This window comes from Nicotiana tomentosiformis, chromosome 6 (genome assembly GCF_000390325.3).
Source record: "Nicotiana tomentosiformis chromosome 6, ASM39032v3, whole genome shotgun sequence".
Lineage (NCBI taxonomy): Eukaryota > Viridiplantae > Streptophyta > Magnoliopsida > Solanales > Solanaceae > Nicotiana > Nicotiana tomentosiformis.
The window spans coordinates 71,579,621-71,590,744 of NC_090817.1; positions in this window are offsets into that span (position 1 = coordinate 71,579,621).

The window sequence follows — 11,124 nt, forward strand, 5'->3', positions numbered from 1 at the left end:
CATGTGCTAACATTACAACAACACGATAAATCAACTCGTACCACAAGTGCCCATAGGCCACAACCTCTCTAAAAGAATCAACAATTTCAATATTTTCACAACAAATAGCCCACGGCTCGAACACAATATGTATAGAATCTCAATAACGACAAAATGAATGGGAAAGTAACTCAACAATAAACAAAACCCCCTGTAGACACAACTTCAATTAAAATAGATTAATGAACTTTCAATAACTTCAACTTTAATTAATTGTATAAGGATAACTTGATAGTGAAGGTATTTTCATGAAATGGAAAACTTCGGATTCTAGTGTATGAAATAAGCTAACAATGAAAGAGATGACATGAACTACCAACTACGTCTAAATGCATGAGAATAACCCGGAAACAAAAGGGATGTGATGTAACAACAATTCCAATTAGGAATAACTCAACAATAAAGGAAGTCACATAATGATAAAAGAGGTATAACTTCAACTAAAGCATATAAGAGCAGACTTGACAAATAAATGATATGACAAGTGTTAACAACTTCAAATAAATCATGTGAGAGTAAACATGAAAAATAAAAGATATAACATGGGCTAACAATTTCAAACAAATATATGAAAGAAGCCTAAGAATCTAAAATGGTCAATTTCCACCTGTAAGCCCGAGTACGCACTCGTCACCACGCGTACACGGCTTTCAAATAACACAAATAGCACCAACAACTCAAATCGTAAGGGGTAGTTCCCCCACATAAAGTTAGGCAAGTTACTTATCTCAAAGAAGCCTAATCAATACTCTAAAATGACCTTTTCGTGTGAAACAAACCTCCGAACGGCTCAAATCTAGTCAAAATAATTTCATATCATAAATAAAAACAATTGGAAACAATTATGGATAATAAAGCTTCGATCTTTAATGAAAACTAAAAAGTCAACTCAAAAGATCAACCTCGAGCTTGCACCTCGGAACCCGACAAATCTCACAAAATCCGAACACCTATTCTTATACAAGTCCGACCATACCAAAACTGTCCAATTCCGACATCAAATCGGCCTTCAAATACTCATTTTACATTTAAGAAAGTTTTATAAAAATTCCCAATTTTCTCCAACTCAAATCACTTATTTAATGATAAAAATAAAGATGGAATCATGAAATATAATCAAATACGGGTGAAGAACACTTACCACAATCCAAAGCACGAAAATCCTCTCCAAAATCGCCCAAAACCGAGCTCTCTAACCCAAAAAGTGATAAAATATCAAAAGCCCTCGAAATAGAGTACTTTATAATTTGCCCAGTGATTTACTCATCGCAAGAAAAGGCTTCGTGATCGCGAAACACAAAACATGAACTACCAACATTACATCTGCGCGATCGTGATAATGCGATCGTGAACACGGTGACCAGGACCACAGCAACATCGCGAACGCGCCAGCTCTCTCGCGAACACGGAGAGCAAACCCTGATAACCCCCTTCCATATTTCCTTGTACGGGATCGCGCATTCCATAACGCGAACGCGAAGACAAAAGTCCTCAAAGCTTCACGAACACGGTCGCCTCTTCACGACCGCGAATAACAAAATGCGTCCTCCACAGAAAGCTCTATGCGAACGCGGAAGTTTAGTCGTGAACGCGAATAAGGATACACCAGATGACAGAACAACAATCTAAAATGGGAGTAAATGGCATGTAGCCCATCTGACACACACCCGAGGCCCCCAGGACCTCGTCCAAACATACCAACAAGCTCCATAACATAACGCGGACCTGCTCAAGGCCTCAAATCACATCAAAACTATGAATCGCACCTCAAATTGAACTTAATGTACTTATGAACTTTCAACTTCTACAACTCGCGCCGAATCATGCCAAATCAACCCGGAATTATGTCAAATTTTGCATGCAAGTCCCAAATGACATAACGGAGCTATTCCAACTCCCGTAATTGCAATACAAACCCGATATCAACAAAGTCAACTCCCGGTCAAACCTCTCAATTTTCCAAATCTTAAACTTTCCAACTTTCCCCAAAATGCATTACATCAACCTACTGACCTTAAAATCTAAATCCGGGCTTACTCCTAAGTCTAAAATCACCATATAAAGCTTTTGGAATCATCAAAACACAATTCCGGAGTCGTCTACATAAAAGTCAAACTCCGATCAACTCTTGCCACTTAAGCTTCTAAAACAAGAATCATTCTTCCAAATCCATCCCGAATCATCCGAAAACCAAACTCGACCACACACGCAAGTCACAATACATAATACGAAGCTTTTCGAGACCTTAACCCACCGAACGGGATGCTAATTCTGAAAATGACCGGTCGAGTCGTTACATTCTCCCCCTCTTAAACAAACGTTCGTCGTCGATTATTCCAAGAATCGTTCCGAAGCCACAAAATCATTGAATGAAATCACCATACATATACTCGTAGGTGATCCCACATCACCCCAATCCACATAATATTTACAACACCATCTCAACTGAAGATTATTCCTTCCACCCACACCGATATGCCTTAGAACCAATAAGCACAACGGGAATATGATTGGATATGGAAAGAGAAACACATGAGAAAACTATCAAACACGTCCGACATGCATAACTCCCTATCAGTACCATACTACGAATCTATTCCATAAAGGAGAATCAAATCATATGAACTAGTTACAAGGATCTCATTCTAATATATCTCCACCATGACACGTAACCCGGTTCAAGCATATCAAACCACACGAAAATGCGAGGATGCCATCCTCAGCTCTGAATCATAAGTAGAATACACATCACACCAACCGAAACCTTCCACTAACTCTATTCCGCAAAACTAAATCACAACACGGAACAGACATCCTATACAAGTATAGCACCTAAATCACAAATCGTAACAAAACCATCCAGAAATCTCATCAAAACCTACCGTAATGAGTAAAAGAAAATTCATCCTAGTCTCATAACTCTCAATGGTGAACAAAACAAAATGATAGACACAAGCTACCACTGTACAATCTCCCAATAGGGGTAAACATATAAGCAGAGTACAAGAATCACGAAGCTCACCCATATATGAAGTAATGTAGGAGAACTCACTCCGATAAGCAGAACCGAATCAAAATAAGAATGATGCTCCTCTATAACAAATCGAAACCATACCTCTAACGACACCACCTGGTGCAACGACCTCGATCCTACCATGTAAAGCATATCAACGGGTCGGGCCTCCCCCTCTAGGGAGCCCTTTAGCCGCCTATCCTCCATCCCTAGCTGGCTATGCGGGTGGAGTAGCAACTGGGATGGATCCCATAGCCTGAGTGCTCTGATGAAATCCGCCTCTCCCGAGTCTGGGATAATCTCTCATGATGTGCCTAGTATCGCCACACTCATAACAACCCATCTGCAGGCGTGGCTACTGGTACTGAGTTTATGTCGAATATCTGGAATAACTCACTAAACCTGATGGAATATTCCGACACCGTCATGGTGCCATGCGCCACGCATCTCGGAGGGTCTAGGGAACAAACTCCCTCATAAACATCTCTAAAATTTGAGTCCATGTGAGTTTTGCTGCATCAGCTGGTCTACCCTCCTCATAAACCTGCCACCACTGATACGCTGCTCCCGACAACTAAAATAAAGTAAAAGCAGCTCTACTAACCTCCACAATACCAATGGTACGGAGAATACGATGACACTTCGTTAGAAAACCCTATGCATCCTCAATATCTGTGCCACTAAAAGTAGGTGGGCCATACCTCTTAAACCTCTCAAGCCTCTTCTACTCCTCCTATGATGCCGCTGTCCTGACCTGAGGCTGATTCAGAATAACAGGTTATACCGGCACCACACCCGGAACCTGACTAATGTGAGCCTGTTGCTCAGAAGTACGGGCGGTGGGAGTCTGAGCTCCTCGTCCAATCTGTGAAGTGGCTGGTGCAACTGAGATCAATCCCACCTGAGCTAATGTACCAAACATGATCAAGAACTATGCCAATCGGAGCTACTGGCGGCTCCTCAACTGCTGTTGTGGCAGGTGCTATAGTTTCGGCACGTGCCTCTCCTCATCCTCTACCTCGGCCCTTGCATCTCATGGCATTAGTAGGGGCGCGGGTGTCTGCTCGGCTGATCCGATAGCGTGTGTCCTTACCATATGTGAGAGAATAGTGATACAAAGGCTCAACTAAACTTGCTCGTAACTCGTAAAACCTATGAACCTAGAGCTCTGATACCAGCTTCTCATGACCTAAAATCTCACCTCAGGCGTCATGATGGCACCTAGTCTCTAAGACTAGGTAAGCTGATTACTTTCAATAATTAAGCCAGTTTAATAGTGATAATATAAAACAGAGTTTAATATAAATACCGAAACAAATATGAAACAAGCTTACGCGGCAATAATCACTACAACCTCCCAAGACTAGGTGATATAGAGTCACGAACTCTAGATGAATAAATGGAAAGATCTCAAAAATCAAAATGCAATACTGTACAAATAACAAGTTGACAGTACAATGAAAGAAAAGAACTCCAAGGGACTGCGATGACCAAGCAGCTCTACCTTAAATCCTCACGATCATTAAGCTAACTTTGCCTAACTCCGATATCTCTAATACCCGGATCTGCATAGAAAATTGTGCAGAAGTGTAGTATGAGTACACCATGATTGGTACCCAATAAGTATCAAGACTAACCTCGGTGGAGTAGTGACGAGGTACAAGTTAAGACACCTACTAGTCAAAATAACATGTGCAGTATAGAAGTATAAAGCTAATAATGAAAGAAAGAATCAGTAAATGGAAACAAGAATCAACATGTGATATAAACAGTAAAGTAATAACAACACCGTGAAAGTACCATTGAAACCAAATAAGGAAAACAAATAAAAAACCAATTAATCAAGCCGTTCTAACACAAGTTTCACAACGAAATTACTCTGAGACACCTCATCACATAATCCCAAGTCACGAGTCTCAACCCACAATCATATGGTCACGGTACCTTGTGCCCACATTTCTAATCACAACATAGACAACTCACGTTCCAATACCTCAATCCGTTCGGCATGATCACAGGCTCACAATCACAATCCGCCTAGCGTGGTCACAGGATCACTATCATAATCCTCCGGGCATGGTCACATGCTCAATATCACAATCCACCTGCCATGGTCACAAGCTCATTATCACAATCCGCAAGCGTGGTCACAGGCTCCATATCACAATCTGCCTGGCATGGTCACAGGCTCAATATCAACATGAAAGCAGATAATTCAAAATTACATTGGCATGATCAATAAATGTTAAGTTTCATACTCCTGAACTAGTATAAGTGGCATGCTATGGTGTATGCTTGTGCAAGTGTACTAGTACAACCCAAGTCAACAAGTAATATCAAGGGCATCGAGTAGCTCATTGAAAGCAACACAACAAGTCACGTGAGGTGTATGACATACACAAGGAGAATCCACCCTAACACATGAATATCTTCAACATAATGCCCCCATGCTATCACACATCATCCCAGACATTTACCGCCTTTATCTCTCCGATAGCCACCCGTATCACTCCACCACTGACAATATCATTAGCCACCCGTATCACTCCGATAGCCACTTGGATCACTCTACATAATAGCCACCCTTATCACTCTGCCCGAACCATAAAACAATAGCCATGTGTATCTCTCTACACAATCAACAACGGTGAGATGCCACCCTTATGCTCCGCATAACAAAAAAAGTGAGATTCAACCCTTATGCTCCGAATAACAACAACAAATCTACACAAAAATTCACATGTGTTAACATCACAACAACACTACATATCAACTCGTACCACAAGTGCTCATTGGCCACAAACTTTCCAAAAGGATCAACAATTTTAATATTTCCACAACAAATAACCCACGGCTCAAAGACAGTGTGTATAGAATCTCAATAACAACAAAATGAACGGGAAAGTGACTCAACAATGAACAACACCCCCTGTAGACACAACCTCAATTAAAATAGATTAATGACTTTCGATAACTTCATCTTCAATTAATTGCTTAAGGATAACTCGATAATGAATGTATTTCTATGAAATGGAAACCTTCAGATTCCAGTGTATGAAATAATCTAACAATGAAAGAGATGGAATGAACTAGCAATTATGTCTAAATGCATGAGAATAACTAGGCAACAAAAAGGATATCATGTAACAACAATTCCAATTAAGAATAACTCAAATCCTAATAGGTATTTCCCCCACACAAAGTTAGGCTAGATACTTACCTCAAAGAAGCCAAATCAATACTCTAAAATGACCTTCTCGTGTGAAACAAACCTCCGGACGGCTCAAATCCAGCAAAAATAACATAATATCATAAATAAAAATCAAAGGAAACAATTCCAGATAACAAAGTTTTGATCTTTAATGAAAACTAAAAAGTCAATTCAAAAAGTCAACCCCGGGCCCGCACCTTGGAACCCGACAAAACTTACAAAATCCGAACTATTATTCCGATACGAGTCCGATCATAACAAAATTATCCAATTCTGACATTAAATCGGCCTTCAAATCCTCATTTTACATTTTAGAAAGTTTTTATAAAGATTCCCAATTTTCTCCAATTCAAATCACTAATTTAATGATAAACATATATGGAATCATGAAATATAATCAAATCCGGATGAAGTACACTTACCCAATCCAAAGCATGAAAATCCCCTCCAAAATCGCCCAAAATCAAGCATTCTAACACGAAAAGTGATAAAATATCAAAAGCCCTGGAAATAGAGTACTTTATATTCTGCCCAGTGATTTACTCATCGCGATCGCAGAAAAGGCTTCGCCATCGCAAAGCACAAAATATGAACTGCCAACAATACCTCCACACGAACGCGACAATGCCGTCGCGAACGGGGTGACCAGGACCACAACAACATCGCGAATGCGCTAGCTCTCTCGCGAACGCGGAGAGCAAACCCTGATGGCCCCCTTCCATATTTCCTTGTACGGGATCACGTATTCCATAACGCGAACGCGATGACAAAAGTCCAAGCTCTACGCGAACGCGGAAGTATTGTTGCGAATGCGAATAAGGATACACCAAATGACAAAAAAGCAATCTAAAATGGGAGGAAATGGCCCCTAGCACATCCGAAACACACCCGAGGCCCCCGGGACCCCGTCCAAACATACCAACAAGCTCCATAACATAATGCGGACCTGCTCGAGACCTCAAATCTCATGAAACAGCATCTAAACTACGAATCACACCTCAAATTGAACTTAATGAACTTATGAATTTTTAACTTCTGTAACTCGCGTTGAATCATATCATATTAACCCGAAATGACGTTAAATTTTGCATGCAAGTCCCAGATGACACAACGGAGCTATTTTAACTCTTGGAATCGCAATATGAATCCGATATCAACAAAGTCAACTCCCGGTCAAACCTCTCAACCTTTCAAACCTTAAAGTTTCCATCTTTCGCCAAAATGCATCTAATCAACCTACTGACCGCCAAATCAAAATTCGAGCATATGCCCAAGTCCAAAATAACTATACGAAGAAATTAGAATCATCAAAATACCATTAAGGAGTCGTCTACACAAAAATTAAACTACAGTCAATTCTTGTCAATTAAGCTTCGAAAACAAGAATCATTCTTCCAAATCAATCCAGAATCATCCGAAAACCGAACCCGACTACCCACACAAGTCATAATACATAATACGAAGCTTCTCGATACCTTAAGCCACCAAACAGGACGCTAATTCTCAAAATGACCAGTCGGGTCGTTACATTCTCCCCCTCTGAAACAAACGATCGCCCTCGAGCGTGCCAAGAACCGATCTGAAGCCACGAAATCACTATATGAACTCAACATACATATACTCACGGGTGCTCCCATGTCTCCCAATCCACATAAGCTTGACAACACCATCTCAACTGAAGATTATTCCTTCTACCACACCGATAAGCCTAATAACTAAATTCTTTACCATCCAATCATTTCCCACTGACCCGATTCCTAAATAATCACATTTTATCAACCTCAACCAACTACAATGGCTCATGCATACACCCATAACGCATCACACATATGCCCATAACAATAACTCTAAAAAGAATAGCTGCCCATAACCAAATCCAGCACCGGTAAATAATTTCATAACATCTAGAACCCTATTCCAAACCTTCACAACCCTGACAACAATGCAAGAAACATGAAGATTCCATAACCATTCACCCAAATCAACAAGTCACACCCAACGCCACCCGAGCACATTCCTCGCAAGCTAAACCCAATAAGCATAATGCGAATATGACTGAATATGGAAAGAGAAACACATGAGAAAACTATCAAACACATCCGATAGGCACAACTCCCCATCAGTACCATACTACAAATCCATTCCACAAGGGAGAATCAAAACATATGAAATTCTCACAAGGATCGCATTCTAATATATCTCCATTGCGACACGTATCCCAGTTCAAACATATCAAACCACACAAAAATGTGAGGATCCCATCCTTAAATCTAAATCACAAGTATAATACACATCACATCAACTAAAACCTTCCACCAATTCAATTCTGTGAAACTAAATCACAACATGAAATGGACTTCCCATACCGGTATAGAACCTAAATCACAAATTGTAACCAAACCATCCAGAAATCTCATCAAAATATGTCGTAATGATCGTAATGAGTAACACAAAATTCATCCTAGTCTCATAACTCTCAATGGTGAACAAAACAAAATGATAGACACGAGCTACCACTATAGAATCTCCTAACAGGGGTATACACATAAGCTGAGTACAAGAATCACGAAACGCACCCATATGTGAAGCAAAGTAGGAAGACTCACTCCGATAAGAAGAAATAAATCAAAATAAGAATGATGCTCCTCTATAAGAAATTGAAACCATACCTGTAACGACACCAACTGGTCCAGCGGCCTCAGTCCTACCATGATATAAACGGGCTGGGCCTCCCCTTCTAAGGTGACCTTTACCCGCCTATCCTCCACCCCTAGCTAGCTGTGCGGGTGGAGTAGCAACTGGAATGGAGCCCAGAGCCTGAGTGCTCTGATAGAATCCGCCTCTCCCAAGGCTGGGACAATCTCTCATGATGTGCCTAGTATCGCCACACTCATAACAACCCATCTGCGAGCGTGGATGCTAGTATTGAGTTTGTGCCGAATAACTGGAATAACCGCTGAAGGAACCCCATGAAAGTGGTACAAGAAATGATGACTGCCCCATGTAAGTACCCTGAGGTCCCTGACTAACTGGAGCACCACGAGTAGTTTAGAGTGCGAACTGGACTGGCCGACTGGCCGAGCCTCCACCGTGATGGGTCATAGCTGAAAGTAGAACCCACTAAATCTTCCAGAACCTCCAGACCTCTTGGTCTCCTTATCCTCCCTCTCCTCATCCCGAATATGCCTTAACCTTCCTGTAATCTCCACAACCTTCTGAAATGGAGTATCAGTCTCCAACTCCCCAGCCATGCTGAATCTACGACCATAACGGAGCCCCTCGATAAATCTACAAACTCACTCTCTGTCTGTAGGAACCAAAGTAGGTGCATGATAGTATAACTCACTGAACCTGGTGGAATTCTCTAACACCGCCATGGTGCCCTGACTTAGCTACTAAAACTATGTGGCCACGTATCTCGGAGGGTCTGGGGAACAAACTCCCTCAAAAATATCTTCAAAAACTGAGTCCTTGTGAGTGGTGCTGCATCCGCTGGTCTACCCTTCTCATAAACCTGCCAGCACTAATATGTTGCTCCCGACAGTTGAAATGTAGTAAAAGCAACTCCGCTCTTTCCACAATACCCATGGTGCGGAGATTACAATGACACTTCTCTAGAAAACCTTGCACATCCTCGGTAGTTGTGCCATTGAAAGTAGGTGGGCCATACCTCTTGAACCTCTCAAACCTCTTCTGCTCATCCACTAATGCCCCTAGACTGACCTCAAGCTGAACCAGAATAACAAGTTGTACCGGCACCACACCCAGAACCTGACCAATGTGAGCCTGCTGCTTAGGAGTACGGGCGGTGGGAGTCTGAGCTACTCCTCAAATCTGTGAAGCAGCTGGTGCAACAGAGATCAATCCTGCTTGAGCCAATGTACCAAACATGCTCTAGAACTGTGCTAAAGTCTCTTGAAGTACGGGGGTAACAACAGGCGCCTCAGGTGCCTGTCCCATAGCGGAGCTACTGGCAACTCCTCAACTGCCAATGTGGCAGGTGCTTTAGCTACGCCCCTCTCCTTGTCCTCTTTCTTGCCCCGGCCTCGCGCGGCTCTAGCAGGGGGCACGGGTGCCTGCTCGGCTGATTCGGTAGCGTGTGTCCTCACTATCTGTGAGAAAATTGAAGATATAAAGGCTCAATATTCAAAATAAACAAATCCGCATGATAGGAATAAAAGAAGTGGAGTTTTCCTAATAGTTATGTGTCCTCTCGAACATAAGTACAGATGTCTCCGTACGGATCTGCATAACTCTACTAAACTTGCTCGTGACTCGTAGAACCTATGAACCTAGAGATATGATACCTACTTGTCATGACCTAAAATCCTATCTCAGGCGTCATGATGGCACCTAGTCTCTAAGACTAGGTAAGCCGATTACTTTTAATAATTACGCTAGTTTAACAGTGATAATATAAAATAGAATTTAATATAAATATCGAAATAAATGTGAAAAAAGCCTACGCGGCAATAATCACTATAACCTCCCAAGACTAGGTGATACAGAGTCACGAACTCTAGCTGAATACATGGAAAGCTCTCAAAGATCGAAATACAAAACTGTTCAAATAACAAGCTGACAGTACAATGAAAGGAAAGGACTCCAAGGGACTATGACGACCAAGCAGCTCTTCCTTGAATCCTCCCGATCAATAAGCTAACTTTTCCTGAGTCCGATATCTCCAATACCCGGATCTGCACAAAAACTGTGCAGAAGTATAGTATGAGTACACCATGATCGGTACCCATTAAGTATCAAGACTAACCTCGGTGGAGTAATGACGAGGTACAAGTTAAGACACCAACTAGTCAAAATAATCTATGCAGTATAAAAGTATAAAGCTAACAATGAAAGCAGG